General features: G+C 41.4%; 2 protein-coding genes across 3 annotated transcripts in view; one reads left to right on the top strand and one right to left on the bottom strand.

The window, feature by feature from the left end:
- LOC114935433 (LIM domain only protein 3) overlaps positions 1-20,011 on the bottom strand; it is a 92,603-nt gene extending 72,592 nt beyond the window's left edge. Inside the window, exon 1 of one of the 2 annotated variants that reach the window (XM_085487164.1) lies at positions 19,479-20,011. The gene's annotated coding sequence lies outside the window, so the exon portion shown is untranslated. The remainder of the gene's footprint in view (positions 1-19,478) is intronic. The other variant, XM_085487163.1, reaches the window with a different exon arrangement.
- The window catches only part of LOC114935434 (uncharacterized), a 214,888-nt gene that overhangs the window by 91,054 nt on the left and 101,833 nt on the right, over positions 1-22,001 (top strand). The window lies entirely within an intron of this gene.

Raw genomic sequence — 22,001 nt, 5'->3', positions numbered from 1 at the left:
AAATATTATTTATCTATGACAGCAAAAGCGGCGAATATATATTTCGACGTTCCCATGTGTTTGGTTTGTAATAAAAGGATTAAGATCCAAGCTTTACAGTGAGTAACGCGTTATTCGCGTCGGTGATTATATCGGCGTTTCGCGATACGTCGTCCTGTGTTTCATGCGGTGTGGAAGCAGCGGCAGGGTAAGTTTAGTAATTATTTAGCTAAATTGCGGAACACTTGGCGCCGCGCGGCGCGGCATGTGTTTGTAACCGACGAAAAATCTCTGAATTAATGCTCCACCATTAATTACGTTTATGAGTCCAAATTGTCTCGGTAGCACGGAATTTATGCAAATGTAGTTTGCGAATTCGACGATCACGTCGCCAGAAAGCGCCGCGTGCGACGGTCTGGCCTAAAGCGTGTCTGTAATTTGCCGCATAACGCGATACGTACGTGATGCACAGTTGCAAACGTCCTAAGTATAACGATATATCGTATAGAGTTTCCTCGATTCGAGAAGCCTCGTAAAAGCTCCCTTAATTCGGAAGATAATTCTGTGCGCGCGATGCAGAATTTTAAAATAGGTCACACGCGTACTAGAGAGGATTAATACAAAATAACGTTAAATTAGATTAAATTACATTACATTTTTTTCATATTATTTATAATTAACATTATAAATTTAATTAACATTTAGCTGCTTTTAGTTGAATAATATTCAACTAAATATATATTTAATTGTTGATGTTTTAATTGTTCGAAAATAATGAACTTTTTGCTCCAATTTCTATCCGACGACCAACAATCCTCAGCTGACCGGCGATTTCGCGTGATAAATTAAATTTTACAGAAACACGCGCGATTGTAGTACGCTCTTGTTTTACGTTGCTATCCGAAGGCAGCGTTGCGATAAAAATTATTTAGTATTCACTCGCGCCTGACCTCTCTCGTCGAGCGGTAATCAGATTTCCAATCCGATCAATCCGACAGGTCCGACTGGCCGGTTAATTTTACTTTGTACCGACCACTACCGACTTTTTTGTGCTTAGCCGGTGAGCACACGGCCGCGCTGACAGGGCACTGACGTATTCCGCACGACGGAGCGGAACGACGAAGCGCCAGGAGTAACGTGCTCTTAACGAATCCGCAAATTGAAAATCTCCGGTCCGCGACCGCATCGCTGATTTCGAAGAGGCGTTTGTTTTCGCGTTCGTCCTTTCCGCCGCCCCGATTCCAGAACACTGGACCCCCCTAGCTGGCCCGAGGCTGCACTCTCTCTCTCTCTCGTTCACCCTTTTCTTCTTTCCCGCTCTCTGACGCTCTCCATAGGTATCAGCTGTTTAATTAATCTCGCGCAAATGAAATGGAGGAATATAATATGCGATCTCTGCGCCGCGCCGGCTTTAAAAAGCATCCGGCCGTATACGTTACGAGGCACGTTACATCGCGCATTACATACCGCTCGTTTTTCGAAATATACTCGCGTGCATGTTGCTTCGCCAACAATTTCTTGCTGCGAGTTTCAGAAGAGCGGAAAAGTGCAAGAATTAATTTTGTTTGAACTCAGAAATAATACGTGGCATACGTACAGTATATAGTACAGTTTTGAAATGTCAATATTTCGTCGGTACACTTGAGACGATGGAAATGAAAATTTAATTCAACTGCGATCTCTCGATTCTAGACATTAAATTAAATTAACGCACAGGATGCAAGTTATATGTGTAAAATATATAATACGTCTATTACATTTGTATCGAAAATGTGCTTTAATCTCGTTAATCGAAAATTTGTCCACCTTTCGATTTGCGTTCATTAATCGAGTATGGGCGACGGGGCAACAACAGGGGAGGCTTTCACGGCTGTCCATCACGGCCTGGCCGCTATTAGGGTAGCTCTTGTAAAGTATGGATTTGGACCAATCGTATAGATGCCGCGGGATAGGCACCTATCGCGTGTTTCGAGGACGCCGCGGGCCACGCTCGATACCAGCTTTATTAGTTTGCGGTAATAAATCAGGAGACGGATCAATTTTGCAGTGGTTCCCTCCCCCTCCCCTTTCCTCCTCGTGATTTCCGTTCTGGGGACATCAGATACAAAATTTGCAGCTCGCTCGTGCAAACTGCGCCCACGTTCCTTCCGGTTTTCGCAGCTCTGTTATCGAATATTCACACGGCCGATATTTGATAAAAATATTCAACGATATCAAGCTTCGAGTTCACGTTCCATTTGGGTTTTTCAATATCGAGAATAAGAGAGAATAAAAATCATTCTTTGTTCGATCGTTGCGTTTGCCTTCTCTTCTTCAAGTGACGCTCTCGCGTTTTAGGCGTTTCAATATCCGCATTCGTTCCGATAGAGTTTTAAGATTATTATTAAATAAAAAAAAGATTATTAATAAGAGAATTAATTCCCTCACTTTCGCGCCGATATAGCAAAACTATAGCGCAAACGTAACGTATGACCGTATATATCGTTGTATCGCTTTTTACGTTTACTTTTCATCCCAACTATAACAGAGCGCGGCAATTGAATTTTGCCAAAGCCAGACATCGCTCGCGCTCTCGTCGCTCGCGAGCAACGAGAGCGCGAGCGACATCCGTCAACAGTAAAATTCAAAGCGGCAACTTTTGAAAAAATATCGTCGCCCCCGGACGCGCTCGAAAGCGCGCGTGGCACAAACGAGAAGGTAAGCTCGCCGTTTGACGTTTTTCGACGGGTTAGTACGACGACACACGTCCGGCACAGAAATTAGCGTTACCGTGCGCGGCGCCGTTGGTTAACGATAGGGAGGGATAGATGAAAAGGGGGTAGGGAAGGGTTGGAGAAGGCGCGCGGGGAGGGAAAGCTGCGTTCGCGAGGGTGACCAGGCGGATGGCTTCCATATACATACATCGACAGGCGCACATCGATTATATGCTCGATTAATTCGCGACCATGCCGAACCCCTTGGTCCGTCCGTCCATTCGCTCGTACACACACACACACACACACGCGCACACATGCGGGATCGATCGCGCGTGTGGACATACGCACTTAGCGTTTCAAACTTTGCGCCTATTGCGCCGACGAGACTTCAAAAGCAGAGTCCTAAGAACGCAATTTCAATTACGAAATCCATACTCGGATGTTCTCCAAATTTAAGCGCGATATCGTTCGTTCTAATTTCACAATTATATTCATTATATATGATTCTTACTCGTTTCTTGTATTCGTTAATACAATATTTTATTATAATGTGAATATTAATTTATAAAAAGAATTGAAATTTTTATTCCAGCTTTCTTTCTTTCATTTTAATACAAAGTCGAGATCTCGACATGTAAAAATTAATATAACAGCTTGATCAATCTGTTTAATATACAGGGTTACATATTCTTAACAATTGTTTATCGAAACTCGCGTTATGATTTCACGGATTAAACAATCAGCCGGGGATAATTCGTTTATAAAAGATTCGTACATCGGTAAGCGGTGAAATATAACGGATAATTTACCGCGGTGTGAAGGCACGAGCGCAGTTGCCGGTCACGTCGATAATTCGATTAAACTTGCGTATAGATGCACAATACGCCGATGAAGAATCCATCGGCGCGGCGGCCACTTTGGTCGTCGACCCAGAAATTTCGCGTTCGCAGGATATAGTCGATCTATGCTTGCAATTCTGCCAGGCGGAGGAAAGGGAGCGAGATGCAGCGGCACGAAGGGGGTGGATGGGGGTGGGGGGGGGGGGAGGAGGACGAGAAACGGCCGACCAGGCGTTACGAAGGGATGGATTTGGATTTGAAGGGTGGCACAACGTGGAAGGAGGGGGCGGAAGGATCGGAGGTTGGTTGAGCAATTAGCGAGCCGTCAGTGGCACAGTGGCTGACAGGAGCCATACAACCTACTGCCTCTCTACCCTCCCCTCTCTTCCTCCCCCTTCTACCCCTCGTCGCCATCCACCTATATACGCGTACTCGTGTGCCTTACTCAGCTGGCAAGAGAAACCGACACGCGTTACCCCTAATTAGAATATCCGCTGGCCGATTACGAACTTCTTTTGGCGTTGAATTATTGTGACCTTTCGCGTATTAGAACGGACGCGAAAGAGTATTTCGATGCGCGTTAGGTATTATTACAACATTTTTATTACGAACGTGCGTTATACATAGGGATCTTTGTAATTAGAAATTGCGCTCTCGAGCAATTTAACGGGGATATTTTTGCGGGAAATCTTGATCGAGACTCGTTAGCGTTTTTAAGCGCGTCGAATTCCAATCGAAATCCTCGACGCGATATTAGAGAGGGGACCGTAATCTCTCGTGAGAGAGAGAACTATCGCGCGCGCGCGCGCGACGACTCTTGGCGCGGACGAGGGGCACTGCAGCGAACGCAATTATAATTTTAATTTCGATGGTATTTAATAAAGGGGTGCATCCTGCTACTCGCTTCGCCGAGCGGCCGACCCTCCACAGCCTGCCATACGGCTCTGTATGGACTAATTAGCAGTTACGGACCGCATGGATGCATTCTGCCGCTGCTGTTTGGTCGCACACGTTTATACTTTCGCGTCTCGAACAGCTCGCTCGAAAAAATATGCTCGCTTTATCATTTCGTCGGGCACTCTTAAGCTTTCGAAGATCGAGCCTCTGCGAAGTCTGATCGTTTTATCATCGCTATGATTTAATTCTATTTTTTTTTCTCACTTTCTTGCGTAACTTGGCCCGTTTTCTTCATTTTACAAAATTGTCTTTTCAATCGGTTCTTTCGGGAATTTTAAAAATAATTGAAATTTTTATTCCAGCTTTCTTTTTTTTATTTTACAATACAAAGTCAAGATCTTGACATGTAAAAATTAATATAACAGCTTGAATCGATCTGTTTAATATACAGGGTTACGTATTCTTAACAATTGTTTATGTCGAAACTCGCGTTATGATTTCACGGATTAAATAATCAGCCTAGAAGCCGGGAATAATTCAGAAAACAAAGAAAAAATGTTTCACATCTCACGTGAGTCTGCGAACGAGAGACGGTGGTCTCGAGAGGCTACTTTTAACGAAATAACTGGCCTTTGAACTTTTTGGCAATTTTCATGCGCGTCATTCGATTACACTCACTTACAAAGAGGACACCCGTCTCAAACCGTGCGCGCCTAATTTAATGTCTTTCGGAAGTACATATATCGTCGAATTAGTTTAGCCCGTTCGGCCAATCGTGTTCTCCGCGCGTACGCGACTTCTTTTTTTTTTTTTTTTTTTTTTTTTTTTCGACCGAAAGACTCCGAAAGAGAGAGAAAAAGGAGGGGAGCATATTCGGTGCTGCCGCGCACGTTGAATTGAATTACAACGTAGACGTGACGCGGCAATCGAATCGAGGCGGTGACGGACGTACAACGAATCCATCAGGCCCGCTAATTGTCAAAGTATCGACGACACACGGCCGGTATCGAGAGGAGAATCGACATCGTCCGGCACAACTCGCGCGAGTGAGTAATTAAGTTATCGTTTTACATATATCCGTTTCGTCTCCGCGGCGTTTACGTCACGCGTTCTCTTCTTTCTCTCCTCCGTCCTTCCGGTATATCTTTTTTTTTTTTTTTTTTTTTCCTCGATTTCATCGATTCCACCAACCCTCGATGGAGGCGACCTCCCCCCCCTCCCTCCCAGCTGGTCGCTGACCGGCAGTCGTCAACTCGCCGCGTTGCGCCGCGCGCGGCCGGCAGCGCGTTTCGGTCAATTTGCGGCCGAGTCGGGCGAACATTCGCGATTCAATTATACCGACAACGAAGTTTGCTCGGATCAAATGCCGAAAGGCTGAAAATCAATCCGGGGTGCGATCGGTTTAATGGGGGCACGCACCACGTGCCGCGGCCATTATAGAGCGCACCCTCTCGCTCCGCCGCCTGCGCTGCTCCGCCATCAACCCCCTCGTCACCCTCGACACCAGCGAGATCGGCCCTTTCCTTCCTCCGCGTATGTATATTCTCCTATCTATTCATACGCGTATCGATGCCGCGGCTTCTCGATTTCTTCGCGCCACTTGGAATAAAACGGACGCAGATATCTCGAGATGGTGTTCAGGTCTTTTCAGGACAAAAATCGTTGAGATTATTTTTAGGTGATTTTAAATATTAGGCGATTAATATAATTATCATGTGTTGAACAAAAATTAAACATTGCAGGTGATCTGAATTTAGAAAAATCTGTAATCGTGATTATTATAAATAGCTAAATTGCTAAAAAAAATTATATGCGAAAGAAGATACAAATGTCTCTTGAAGATATTCGAGTCGACGAAATCGTACATTTCTCTCCTGGCTTCGTATGGGAATACAACACCCGCGACAGATATCCGTAAAGACCCTCTCTGGCGACGGTGAACCGCGCCATCAGAAGTTCCGTCGTATCGAATGGTGCGTGCTCGAAGGACAGAAGGAGGGGTGTCGACCGAATATATTAGCCCGGGCCATTAACTCTCCCCGGGGAAAAGGAGCTCGAGTTCTGGCGAAGATATTACACACCGATTATTTATCCGCCGCCGTTGCCGCCGATTCGACGTCTCGCGTGATCGATCGCGACTTGTAAATCGTGCCGATTCGTGCGATTCAAGATCCATCAATCGCCTCGCGCAATCGAAACCTCTCATCCCTTTCCTAGATGTTTAATAACCCCCAGCTGGCCGCTCAGAGCGATGCACGTGATAGCGGGATAAGCTTGGGGTGAGGCGCGGCACCGCGAAAGGGTGTTGGGGTAGAGTGAGGGGTGAGAGGAAGAGGGCAGGGTTGAGTTGCGTATGAGCGATTGCCACACACGGCGTGTAGCGCCGGCCGTGGCGGCGGCATTTACGTTAATTAAATTTCCCCAGGCCGTAGAACCGATCCTCTGGCCCTCCTCACTTTCACCATTCGCCTCTCTTTCTCTTTCTCTCTCTTCCTCTCGTCGACCATCAGCACCCTCCTCTCTTCTTCCCGCGCGACCGCTGCATCAATCATTGCACGCTCAGGCTCACTAGCTGGACTCCACGTCGGAAGATCGAGTCGCGAGAGACTGTTTGAAATTGCGAGAGCGCGCGCACACGCGTACCCTCTCTCTCTCTCTTTCTCTCACCCACCTTTAATCCGCGAACCCCGGGATAAGCGCCGTTGATCCGACCACCCCGATGCCTTTCGTAGAAACACCAGCGAGCTGGCGAGCGTCTGTCTGTGACGTGTGTCGCTCAAAAGCTATGATTTCGCGCTAACTAGCGGCCGGTACCAATTAAAGGCCGCTGGGGACAGCGCTTCCTTGTCGCGCGCTCTTATAAATATATAATGCCACACGAGTGATTTCAATTTCGAACGGAGTCAGTCGAGATAAATAGTTGAATTTTTTTTTAGAAAATATATCAGAGATGTATGAAAGTTCGATTGAATATACTTGGGAGAACATTTCGATTACTATTTTATTAATTTTAAATACACGTGCTTCTTTTGAAAAATTGAATTCTCAACATCTCCGCGCAAATATATATAGCAAGATCCATCATCGTCTCTTCGCCGATCTTATAATCGACTTTGCGAAACAATTCTATAATCCCTTAAACTTAATTAAGGGCGAATAAACTCTGGTCGGAGGCGGGACTCGAGTTAACTTCGCTATAAACAAGAACAATATCTTCCTCCTTGTGGTACGGGAAACTTCGTTATGCTTTCGGGAAGATGGGCACGCGCTCCGGTAACGTGAGGCAGAGTATCCGAAGACAATCGTAAGGAACGGAAATAAAAGATGGGCCCGGAGGATCGCCGGCGGCTGGCCGGCAATGTAATCGCTTGTAAAAATGTAATAAAGGATCAAAGAGCGCGTGCCCGGCGAGAAGAATATTGCGTGCTGAGACGGATAAACCAAATAAAGCGATCTCTTTCTCCAGCGACATTCTCTTTTCATTTTTCTTCTTTTTTACGCGTAAATATTAAGTAAATTATAATTAAAACGAGATGAATTTGTGTCGCATTATATACTCTATTTATGTCGCAGATTGTCCACATTTTCTTCTATCGATGTACATAAATTTTATATTTGTTTATTTATTTACTTATTCATTTAACATCAAATTATGTATTAACATTTTTTTTAACAGTCGCAATCGCGATGCGTTTTTGTCGCATAATTTGATCTCGGATGGTATTTATTCGACTGGACGCACAGGCAATTTTTTGCGGATCTCGTTTCGCTAGATATGCATATGCGGAAAGAATTCCGACAATACGAGACTGACAGAAGGAAGACGCATACGCGCGACAGGCTCTTCGAAGTTCTCAAAGCACGAGGTATCCCCGCTCTTTATCCGAGAACATTTTCCTGAGCTGGCGGGGCATGCTGAAGGCATGGTATGTGTATAGGTATCGTGCATCCTGTCGAGAGAGAGAGAGAGAGAGAGACCGAACGCACCCTCGAGCGCGAGCCTGTGCCCGAAAGGGCACTCGTCCGCGACCGGAGTATTTCATATTTACCTATCAAAGGTGGGTGCTTTGTGCAGTTTATATTAAATCACGGTACAGTTACGGGATGTCAATAAGACAGGGCCTTCACCCTTCGCGGCATTCTCCCCGTAGTCCTCGCCGATACAGGTTGTCCCAGATTTATCGTAATATTTTTCATCAAACTCTTATCATAAATGATAAATAAGAGGATCTTTCAGCGAAGATATTAATTTTTGATTGTTGAAATATAATTTTTATTTAATTGTGGCTTTTTTTATTTTGATCTATAAATTAAAAATTAATAGATACTTTTAAAGATGAAGAGGTCTAATATTTATAATTATAAAAACTTGTAAAATAAATGATACTTTTTTCCTGAAAGTTTCGAGATATTGATTTTAAATTGATCGAGAGATCCATAGATGAGAGAGACGGTTAAATGTGAGACATCCTCTATATCTTCGCCCTCGCACTCGATGAATGCACATTGATATTAAACTTGAAGAAAATCTCGCACAAGCCACCGGACACGTGACTGTCTGATATTTTCAAACGCCTTGATAAGCGTGTAAATAAATCAATGCATATTGCATATTTGCGCATACTATACTACCATGATTGTTGAATAATAAAGCAAAATTGTAAATCAATGTATTTTGTTAGGGACATTCATCCAATAAACCTCGTACTCGTACATGCCCGTACATCTTTTATCCTAATAACCGCGTATACAGAAGCGATATCGATAACAATAACCATACCGACGCGAGCAGTTATCATTTCCGGCTCCTATTTGCCTCTTCTCGTACGCTCGATGAATTCACATCCTACAAATCCAAACTGCCAACAAACCGGATTCTGTTTTTGGATTTCAATATTTTTCTAGGTTTATGGTATATGATCCTCCGTATCAAAATTTTTATGGATAGTTTGAGATAAATTGATGTCGCACGACAGCGAAAAAAAACGTTGATAAATATACAAAAGAAATAAAGGATGGAGCGGAGTGGGTGAGGAGACAAGTGATTCCTGATATATTTAATACCTTGTTTATCAGCCGTTATTCGATTCCTCGATTTATCAGAAGAGTGCGAGAGTATCCTCTTCATGTTTCAGTCTTCTTTGTTTCGCTCGCTTACGCGCACGATCGACCCTCCCTCTTTCTCTCTCTTAGCGTGCACACAATCGACGAGAAAATATAATGGAAATCAACCCGAGCGAAGTCGCTCGGAATTAATGAATGAAATCAAATCAGTCCCGTTTGTTGATTCGTCATTGACGGGTGGGGGCAAATCGCGAGAGAATGTTCGGAGCGAGGCGGAATGAGGGGGTTCGTTGCAAATTCCGATCGATATGATGCATACACACCCGACTGCGTTATTACCGTCGAGTGCCATTAAGACTTCCAATTAGTCCGACGTTCTCTGGGAGCGTGCGTGCGTGCGCGCGTATATACATGCGTGAGTGCGTGCGTGCTCGCTTCTCGTCCGCGAAAAAAAAAAAAAAAACTGCGGACTAAAAACCCGGACGCGCGGTTTCATCCGGAGACATCCAAGCGAGTATAAAAAAAAAATAAAAAAAACGATCCGCGCGGTCGATAATATGACCGCTGTAACGTTACGCGCCTCGCGCGATTACAAGCGCCGCTATACACATATGTTCCGGTATGTATTCGCGCGATCCCGCAAACGAGCGCACTCTCCGCCCGCCGATATCAGTCACCACTTTCGGACTCAATAACACTTACGGATAGGCTCCGGATGTGCTATTTCATCTGTACTACATGCCACTAGTTCCGCATCAATCTGGACACTGCTGGTGTTTTGTAGCGCGTGCATCTGGCAATGTTGCCAATTTACGAGGAACATACACGACCGAGTCTCTTTATTTCTCGAATTGTTCTCGTAAGCGCCATTATTGTCTTCTCGAATCGTTCGAGATTTATCGCGGCGTCGCCACGAGATTTTTTTTTTCTCTCTTCCGCGATACGACTAGATAAGACCGATCGCGCGTAACGAAGAAGAAACGCTTTCGATAATGTTTCTCATCCGCTCCCGCAGGGAGGAATCTATCCGTGGCTTATCTCATTTATTATGCCCCTGTTTCGTCGTCGTTCGACGGTTATTTTACAACCCTCAGATAGGGGCGAGTAACGTCTTTGTTTTCACCGCAACATCCTCCGAACGGGAGCGAAACCCTCCTGTCGTTCAGGGTCGTGAAGCGAGAGAGAACTATAGGAATGATAAAGTAAGATAAGATAAGGAATAGTGAGACCTTTCCAATTGTCTGTTTTGTTTTCCTTTCTATATATTACAAACTGAAACCTTTCAATAAGAAACATGCTAATTTAGTTCAACAAGTTATTTCTTGTCATAATCTCATTGAATATATATAACATTAATTTCTGATAATTAATCACACGTCGAATATATAATAAATAGAGTAACCAATTTATTTGTCAAATATCAATTTTATTGATGTATAATAGATAACTCAAGTTTTAAAAATTTCTCTCTTATACCCCAATAAATTAATTCTTCAATGAATACATCGATATGACAATTTTATTAAAAATTTTTAATTGGCTATTATTTGATATATAACAAATAGAATATTGTTGAGAGAAAAATAATCTCCCAGTTATTTTGAGTCACGTAATATTATACTACGTTCTGTATTTTTATTAGGAACAATGAAAAAAATTAATAAAATCTCTTGTTACTAGATACATTACGCAATTTAAAATTTGTCGAATTTAATTCATAAATGATATAGAAATAAAAAACATAGATAAAATAGATTAGAGTGACGAGAGAAGAGGAAGGGAACTTGAGAGCGTCCGAGGAAGGAGATTGGCTTGGAAGAGAGAATACGTAGTTGTTATATAGCAAGTGCGCGAAGCAGTCGAGGGCTACCAGATAAGGCGTGGGCATAAACGTCCGCAGATAAGGGTAGTTTGCACCCCCGTTGTGGACAGTTAGCCTTAAATGAGCTGGGGGTGAGACGTGTAAAGGCCTTTGTTGCGTTGGTCTCGTCTTTCCTGGCTTTCGAAATCAGTTTTGTCGTTGGCGATTCTATTCCATCGAACATCAGGGAGAAGTTTAGCGATAAGAATCACATTATCCTACCTCAACACTAGATTGAAGACTATAAATCTTTATCGTATTTTTTTTTGAACCACGATAACAATGATGAAAAAATAATTTAAAAAGGTTTAACTCACGCATTTTCTTTTTTCTTTATTTTATACACGATATTATTCTAATTTTTCTCAGATGTCTGAGAATTACGTAACTCCGAGAAACGAACATCTTACGTAAATCTTTTTCGGAGAAAAGCGGAGACGCGAATTTGCTTCGAACGGGAAAACGCTGCGCGCACAAAAATCCGGCGATCCTTCACAAACGTCGCTCGTGCAAAAATCCTGTCTCGCCGTTCTAAATTCCGCTTATCTAACGGCGCTTCGACAGTAATGTGCCGGCGTATTATGTAGAACCGAGTACGATGCCGGGGCCGTCCCTTCTACCCGGTGGAAGGACCGCCGAGCGGCGGTGCCGTTTAGCGTCAGATAGCGGAAACGTATGAGAGACGGGGTGAATCCACCCTTATCTTAAGGGTAGCTACTCAATAGCTAGCCGCGCCTGAAATTCCTCTCGTTCTCTCGCGTTTCTCGCACCGCAGCTATCTCCACACGACTCGATATTTCTTGCGCGTTTAAATTATTTTGCCGTTTTCTCTCCCGTCGAGTTCGCCCATTACGTGGAATTACGTGGGATACACTTGTTCATGCCACGCTCGAAAACGTTGCCGTACACTGAGCGAGGATGGAAAACGTTAGTGTAGAGGAGAGAGAAGAAATGTGAAGAGAGGTTAATACGTTCCTCTACGCTTAAATCGTGTGTATACAGTTTGAATTGTTGAATCCATATTTAAGTATATAAATGTATTTGTGTGTATGCGTCACTAAGATATTTTAATTGATTATTTTATATACATGAACACTAACAATTTAACAGTATTCTGAAAAATCAACGGAGACTTACAAGAATGTTTATATCTCGCCAGATATATATATATATATATATATATATATGCCAACAATAAATTTTTTCTTAAGAAGTTACTTTCATTGCCGCGATTGCTATTGCGCGTAAATCATAATTATTTTTTATCATTTTTTATAAGCTAAATCATATTTTACACCCTAAATTATACATATTGTACATATTTCATAAGAATTTTTTTTCAAAAGAATACAATTTTTTTTACATATTGATTTCTCTTTGTATGTTGGTTTCAATTTTGGAAAATATTGATTTTAAATAAGTATTAGTCTTAAATCTCAACTTATCTTTTATGCGAGCAGTTTTTTTGCTTCTTGTCGATTTTCAAAGAGTGTTATCTATTTTTACGAATAATGTCGCCAAGTAGTATGAAATATTCTGAAATAATTGAAGACTAATTCAAATTTTAAGCAAAGACACGTTCGTGTTACAGCATTCATATAGTCTTAAATCTCGATTATAAGTATCGTTCCTAATATTATTTATGCCTTAATATTTGTATCGTTTTTGGGTAAGAAATTTTATTGAATTTAATATTTAGTAATTATAATATGAAAAATAAACGACGCGTTTGACAATAACTTACACGCAGTAGCTTACAGGACGCACGCGCATAATTTAATGCTCGCGGCAGTGAAGCCCACGAGGTGAGTGAGCTCTATGGGACGCTTAGGGTTACTTATACTTCGGTAGGGGTATGTGGGTAATGTGCAGGAGTGCCTCCGGGTAGGTGCTTGCGGTAAATCTAATAATGTTGTAATGCCGTTACCCCCCTCAAAGTTGGTCCCGTAAGTTTCTGCCGAGCCTGTTGGCTCTTCGACTGCCATGCCGTGCCGAGAATTCCTAACGCGCGTGTACCATTTTAGCTGGCAACGCGCGTATACACGCTAGGTAGGATCTACAAACTTGGAACAGAGAGAAAAAAAGAAGAGACTTGAGACAAAGGAACACCCGGTCGTACATTTTGATGCCGTACTAGCTTTGAAATTTATCGTGAAAAATTTTGTTCATCTAAAAGTAGAGTTCTATAATGCGAGCTTCCACTTTTACATTAATGGATTATAAAATCATAATCATTTTTTTTTTTAAACAATAAGCGGCTCTATTTTTAATTCGACACTTTGAGTCTTAATATAATATTTAATTCACGATCGATTAAATGTCAAAGATGCCACAGTCACGTGAAGGTAATCGAGCAGCGTCGAATCGATATGATTTGCCGATTAAAATCTTACGACAGGCAACAGGTAGCTGCTAATATTAATCTCTATCAAGCTCTCGGTAAAAACGCGCGCGGATTTCGACGGGCGAAACAGCAATCGATTCGCCAAGTCCTCTTTCGCTTCTCTCGCCAGCTCTATCCATCTCTTCCCCGTTGTCAGACGACCTCCCTGTAGATATATGTCACGAGCGAAGGTAAGCGTTCACAGTCACCCGAGGGTATTCTGCAAACTATGCTCGCGAAAAGTTCAACACAACTTCATAACATCGGTGTTTCGAGGGCGAATTAAGGGGTGAGAAGGGACTCGAGGAGAGCGCGAACGCCTCGGCGGGGGCGAGACAGGACCGACGACGAAAGCGGGGAAAGCTGGTTTGGTGGTAAATTTGTTCTAGCGTGAACTTACATGGGTTACGTTAAGTACATACGCGTCTGGGGCTGGTTAGCTATAATCTACTGAAGCGGGAGAAAATACGCCCGGCGTAAGGAAACTTGGAGCGGCCTGTAGCGCGAATTCGCCAAGTTCTTCGTCGCTTACGACTTGTGTAAACGAAAGCATCGCGGCGACGGACACCGTTATTATTACGTAACGTGTTGTTCTCTCTCTCTCTCTCTCTTTCTTTTCAATTACCCATAAAAAATTATTCACGTATGTAATTAAATGGACAAACGTGTACAGCGTAAAATTGACCGGTCGAGCTACTTTTATTGTCAGGGCTGAATCGTTCTTCTTTTCGCGCGTTTTATCGTTCTGTTTATTCCTTTTTCCTACTTACACCTCTCGATCATACCGACACTCGCACGCATACATTCACATATACTCGCGTGGAAGCAACTCGCGGAGATAAAAATCAGTAATTAGCCCGGACCATTATGGCGGCTGTGTGAAAAATTAGCGAGTCGTGGGGTAACCGCCCCTCTGGGCATAATCCTGCATCGGTAACGCCGCGTACCAACGTGCATCCAACCTGTCTCTGATTTATACGGGTTTGCTATTAATTATACCCACCCACTAGTGGTGCTCGACCACCGTTCCTCCGCTTTCTCCATATCGTCTCTTCGTCCCTGTCTTTTTCTCCATCGTCTATATACTCTATCATTCGTTTTTGTTTTTTTTTTTTTTTTTTTACTCTTTATACACGCATTTGAGCTTTTGCAAACGCTCATTTACGTCTATATAATTAGCAAAAAACGAAATGTATAGGCAACTTTTTTTTATATGCTTTTATAATTAATTTCGGATAAACTTTTAACAGAATCTTAATTTGAATAATTATTAAAACATAATATTTACACAGAAATTACAAAAACAAGAAAAGAATTAAATTTTTAATGAACAAATTTAATATTATTCCTATGTTATTTGAATAAATAAAAAAAAATTAAAATAAAATTGATTTAAAATGTGACAACACATTAAGGGAGAACAGAGAGAAAGTATGTTTATTAAAATGAGATTATTTTTATAGAGAACGAATGCACATGAAATCCCAAATCCCCCGCGCGATTTTGCAATAAGCGCGCTTTTGCAATAAGCGCGCTTTCTCCGAATCAACTTTTGGCCGTTGCGCCAAATGTTTTTATTTTGTTTTACACGCGCCAAAGAATTCGAGCCATCGCGTCCAGCCGAAAATTCCGTCCCGGGTTTTGCGCCCGGTCGTTGTTTCGACTGGCCGCTGGCCGGACTCGACGGGCTGCGGCGCAATTAAATTAAATGCTTCGGATTAATTGTTCGAAAGCAGTTAAATTAGTTGCGTTTGTTTCGCCCGATTTTTGCGCAATCTCGCTGCGGAATGCGTGAGATGCACGCATCGGGGGAATTTCGTTACCCTCGCGCGTTATATAGCTCGGTGCCCTGCGAAATCACCGCGATGCAAACGTATCAACGCGGAACGGTAACGTGTGCCCCCGAAAAATTCATTTGCAAAAGCCGCATTCGACGCGCCTCTGTCTCACACGCATACACACACATACACACATTTATATATTTATGTATACCAAGCGGGAGAGGAGCGATTGAGAGCGATGCGCCGCATTTTGCCAGTACTCGATTAAAAGCTTAAACAGGAGTCGACCTAATTATTAATGTAATACACAGATAATGTATATTTCATGACCGTAACAGCGAATTTAATGTATAGCTTGAAATTTTTAAACATCGCTGACCAGAATTAAACCACCAAATTACAACATTTATAAATCCACACATAAATCTATATTTATCTCCTTTTATATTTCCATTTTCATGTAAAATACACAATTCCATATTCGGAATGAAATAAAATACATAATTTGCGGTATTGTGTTCTACATCAAATATCGCTAATAAGAGGAGAGAGAAAAAAAAAAAAAGAATACAAGATCGGAAAATAATTCTATCATCCTACGGTGGTTCGCAATTTTCCTTCGACATAACACGAGGAAAATTTCCCCCATTAGCACGCATACCAACAGCCGCTGAAGACCATCCCCGCGATGCCTCCCCCGTCTCGATGATGCTCGGCCGGCCAATCCCCATCGAGGATCGTATAACCCGGTATACTCGGCAGCCGGAGAGCCGCATCCTAGAGTGCAGCTGCAGCGCCGGCGCGGACTCTTGAGCCGCATTGCTCGGATTCTGGCGAGGATGCGTCTAGGAGCGAGAGGCTGACGAGCTCGCAAGTAACGCGCCGGTAGACATGGTCAGACTGGCATCCGGCCGCAAGCTCTCGACCTCATCGGCAACCATGAGATACACCGGCCTACCCGAGAGTCCACCCGGCTTTCGAGTTGGGTCTCCCTACCACCCCTTTCCATTCTCTCGGTCTTCATTCCTAAGATAGAGAGATCCTGATGCGCTTCGGCCCAACCCTCGCTGCTTCTGGGTGCGAGACAGCCTCGGGACGCGACGTACCGAGGAGAGATATGCATCATTTGGTTACCCAACTAGCGCGTTTCCCGATCGGCGTGCCACCCAGATGCATCCTCGATCGGATTGGCTCCGGGCGATCCGGTATGCGAAAGGGTCCTCCAGTCAAGATTTTCAGCATAACTATGCGAGTATGCAATGTCGGATCCGGATCCCGATGAGTCTGCGTTCCGATATGTCCGCGTGTCGGCGGGCCCGATTATGCACTCGTGTGCTTCGTTACTGGAGAACATTACGTCGCTCGCTAACCGTAATACTAGCGGAAGAGTAATGGGGGCGTTAATACGAATACCGTATCGGCGCAAGCTCGTCCCCATTTTCGCGATATTAGTAATACATCGGAAACTTTCATCTATCTTTTTACTTCTTCGAGATCTTAAGAGCAATCCGACTAAATCAATTCTCCGCTCGTCAAACATCTACATTTTTGTCAAGTGACTTTCGTTGGATGAATGAAAAATATCTAATATATATAATCTATGTAGAATAATCATCGTTTCGCTTCATTTGAATAATAAAGTCTAAATTTTCTCAAACGATATCGCGATTCTCCGAAAAGATGTTCCGAACGATTCTCTTTCCGTAAGGGTTCTAAAAACGCGACGGATACGCGATACACGGAGCGTTCGTTCATCCGGTAACGCGCATACCCGACACCGAAATTGCATACCTCCGTGTACGCGTACATACGGGTTGGAAACAAACGAATAGGGTTGTTCGGGCGCCGTAAAGGGTCCGGTGGAACGAGATGGCGAGGAGACGCGGGAGGGGGCTCGCTCGGGGGGGTTGAAGGGAGCGAAATGGCGGTGGATGGTGGTGCCGGTGACTCGGTCGCACGTAGAGACCGAGGGGTTTGGGAAACGTAATCGCTCGCGCGCCTCAACGGACTATCCCACTCCCTCTCTTTCCTCCACATGCGTTTCGTCTTTCTCTCTTTCTCTCGTTCTTCAACCCCCGCACGTCCCACTGCTATTTATTGCTCACACTCGGCCGGTTCACAACATAAATATGTTACACCTATGGCCGCACCTATTGCACCGAGTCCGCGAATTCCTCTACCGCTGGCCGAACGAAGAAAGAATGTCCGCAAATGGGGCGAATGGTGGGTGGATTGGTATGTTTTGGGAATAAATTGCCTCGTTTGCCACGCTGAATGTCGTGCTCGTACGTACTTTGAAGTAAAGTAATAAATTTCAAAATTTTCTAATTAATTAAATAAATTACGATATACGTAATTTTGTAATATAGAATATATTTATCTTTTTTATATATGTATATATATTTGTTTGATTGTAAATAAATTTTATTTTAATGCATATATGTATGATTTAAATGTTATAATTGCAAAGACAGTTTACTAAAATATATTTTGCGATAAGTAGGTAATGTTTTACAAATGCTTCGACATATTTATTACGAAAAAATTATGTTCAAGTTGGCCAGAAAATCCATTAATGTACAAAGGAACATAGTAGATCTATAATACATATATATTAAAGTAAGAATCAATTATCTAAAATATGCAATTTTTTAGTTATTTTTAGTATATTTTCTTGTATTCTAATTGATTTTTTATGTCTTTTGCATAGCATATTAAGTTGACAAAAGTAATGCAAAAATAAAAATTGGTTTGAACACATTAATCTTTACCTTTTTATAACTATAATATAATTAATTTTAAAAAAATTTGATTTTCAATAAAAGTATGTAAATGTTTTTTTTAAAATACTTTTTATCTTTTTATAATTATAACATAATTAAATGGATATATAAGAAATATTAAAATATATATATACATATATAAAATTATTAAATATAATTGTAAATCGTAACTTTATTTTTCTAAAAAAGCATTTAAATTATTTAAAATATAGATTTAAATGTATTATTTCTCTCTTGTCTTATTATCCTGAGTATATTTTCGCCGTGTTTTACGCAGAAAATTCCATCAACTTTTTTAAATACTTTCGTGTTACACCCTCAAGAAATGCTTCTCTTAGGGTATACGAACATAGGGTGTCTATTTGAAGGGCGGTAGCATCGAGGGTTAAGTTTCAAAGATAAAAGAAGGACCAACTGTTGAATATCGGCTCTCTTCCAGCCGACGCCAAGTGCTATTATACATCAAAGTTACTTATAGTATACAATGTATTATAATCTATAAAATTTTTTACATATTACATTTTCACATAAGCACGTAATAAAAAAATTATTAAGATTGTAGCACTATCTTATATGCCAGATTAACTTATTTTTACATAGTACTATATGCAAATTAATAATTTCTTAAATTTTATTTCATATAAATTTTCTGTATTTAACAATATATCAATCGTTGTACATTAATCAAAAGATAATATAAAAATATTATAAGAATGAATTAAGATTTTCTCTCACTTCATTAATTATATTATAATAATTTCATATAAATATCAACAGAAATGGAATAATATACACAATATATTTTATATCTTAATAATATTTTAAACGCGAAATAATTAATGAAATATTCTTTTGCATCATGTTTTTATATATTTCTTTCACATATATTTCAATAAAATAAAATATTCGATTTTACGCAAATGCATTTTTGTTTTGTCTATTATTCATACGTTTATTTTTGCAAATATTTTATTTTAAAAAAATGTTAATATATATATGTGAATTTCAATTATCATTGATTATTACTGATATAATTATGTCTAGTGACAACATCTTTAATTATAATAAAATTGAAGGAGACACACGAATATACTTTTATACAAATGACTATAAAAGAAATATATTTTAATGCATATATAGATAAAATTATTTACCTAATTTTATAAATAATATATAAAATAAATAATTATCTAACCTTTGTCCGTAACTCACGTTGAACCGTCTTCGCCGATAGCTCTTGATTCTCAATGAAGACTCGATCTCAGCAGGTTTCCCGAAGCACGACTAAATCTTTCACGTCACAATAATATAATACGACAACGACTCAGTCGATCGTTTATATAAAACGTGTTGAAGTTGGAGGGGAATGAGACAGAGAAATAGAGAGAGAGAGAGATAAATATCGGGGCGAAGAGAAGGGGTATGAAAGAGCAAGGGGGATGAGGATATGTAGAGGGGGTTGAAGGGTATGAGTTACAGAAAGAAGCTATTCGGAAGAATCGCGACGAGAAACGTAACGGAGATCCCTCTCGTACAGAAACGCGCTCTCCGGCGACGAGAGAAAATATCTTGGCGAGCTCTCTCTCCCTCTCTTTCTCTCTCTCTCGTAAGTTCTCTCGCAAGTGCCCGCTCTCGCGCGCGCACCGGGCTCTCGCAGCTCCGCGAATGCACGTGCAACTCGGACGCGTGCCACGTGGTGTTTGGTCGGAGTGGCACGGCCGCGAAAGCCGGAGCCGGAACGGCGAGCTTGCAAGCACTCGGCGCTTTCCATTGGCCGATGGGTGGAAACTGCGCATGATTGCGGGTGTGGCCCGAGCTTGAGGGGTGGAATAAGCTCGGATCGGCGATAGGACATCGCGTGAGAGGGCACGTCTTCGTGGGTGGTCACCGGGTACCCCCGGTCGCCATCCCGCCCCACTGAAAGCTCGAAAGCTCTTTTTCCTTAATCTCGTAACGAGCGCGAGAACTGCTCTCCCGTCCGAGTTTCCAACTTGCGAATTGGCTTCTTCCGCGCGAACGGGCGTGCTCTTTCGTGGCGATGGTATGGCGGCACTCAAGTGTTCATCATCGCGTGGAAAATTGCGCGGCGAACGCGGGAGATTAAGTCTGAAGTGGTAACGTTAGCGTTAAGTCAGACACCTCGGTATACATATGAGATACTTCGAAAAAGCGATCTTCAAGTGAATAGAATTTATCAAACGACCATGTAAGTGATATAAATTGGAAAAATAAAAATTGTTATGTAATTTTACACCGGCAGAGCTATTTATAATAGCATTTTCAAAAACATGTATTGCGTTAGGCAGAAAAACAAAATCAATATATTTTTCATAAATGATATCTCTAATTGTAAATTTTAAGAAATATTGACAGCTTTATATCTTGAAAAGAAAACAATTTTTTAGTATGATTCATGAAATAAACTAAAAAGTATACGAAAATTTATTCAAAATTTTTATTTAAACGTTCTGCGTTTATTTATTCACGCTATTTGAGACGACAAACATAGGAGATAGTAAGTTTCAAGTAGTAACGTCAGCGGTAAGTCAGACACCTTAGTATACGTATATAATACTTCGAAAAAGCAATCTTGCAATGAATAAAATGTTATAAAAAGATCATATCAAACCTTTCACGTTTATTCATTCGCGCTATCTGAGCACGACAGACGCAAGAGATTAAGTCTCAAGTAGTAACGTTAGCGATAAGTCAGACACCTTAGGTATACGTATATAATACTTCGAAATAGCAATCTTGCAATGAATAAAATTTTATAAAAAGATCATGTCAAACCTTTCACGTTTATTTATTCGCACTCTCCGAGACGACAGACGCAAGAGATTGAGTTTGAAGTAGTAACGTCAGCGATAAGTCGGACACCTCGGTATACGTATGAGATACTTTGAAAAAATGATCTTGCAATGAATAAAATTTTATAAAAAGATCATGTCAAACCTGTCACGTTTATATATTTGCGCTATCCGAGACGACAGGCGCAAGAGATTAAGTTTCAAGTAGTAACGTCAGCGATAAGTCCGACACCTCGGTATACATACAAAATACTTCGAAAAAGCAATCTTGCAATGAATAAAATTTTATAAAAACATCATGTCAAACCTTTTACGTTTATTCATTCGCGCTATCTGAGACGACAGACACAAGAGATTAAGTCTCAAGTAGTAACGTTAGTGATAAGTCAGACATCTTACAATTAGTATACGTATATAATACTTTGAAAAAGCAATCTTGCAATGAATACAATTTTATAAAAAGATCATGTCAAACCTTTCACGTTTATTATTCGCGCTATCCGAGACGACAGACGCAAGAGATTAAGTCTCAAGTAGTAACGTTAGCGATAAGTCAGACACCTTAGTATATGTATAAAATACTTCGAAAAAGCAATTTTGCAATGAATAACATTTTATAAAAAGATCATGTCAAACCATTCACGTTTATATATTCGTACTATTCGAGACAACAGACGCAAGAAATTAAATCTCAAGTAGTAATATGAGCGATAAGTAAGACACCATAGTATACGTATAATATACTTCGAAAAAGCAATCTTGCAATGAATAAAATTTTATAAAAAGATCATGTCAAACCTGTCACGTTTATATATTTGCGCTATCCGAGACGACAGGCGCAAGAGATTAAGTTTCAAGTAGTAACGTCAGCGATAAGTCCGACACCTCGGTATACATACAAAATACTT

The sequence above is a fragment of the Nylanderia fulva genome, unplaced genomic scaffold (genome assembly GCF_048542155.1).
Source record: "Nylanderia fulva isolate GAGA-0341 unplaced genomic scaffold, ASM4854215v1 Scaffold50, whole genome shotgun sequence".
Classification (NCBI taxonomy): domain Eukaryota; kingdom Metazoa; phylum Arthropoda; class Insecta; order Hymenoptera; family Formicidae; genus Nylanderia; species Nylanderia fulva.
Note: the sequence above shows the minus strand (reverse complement) of the source record. Positions and strands in the feature narration are given on the sequence as shown.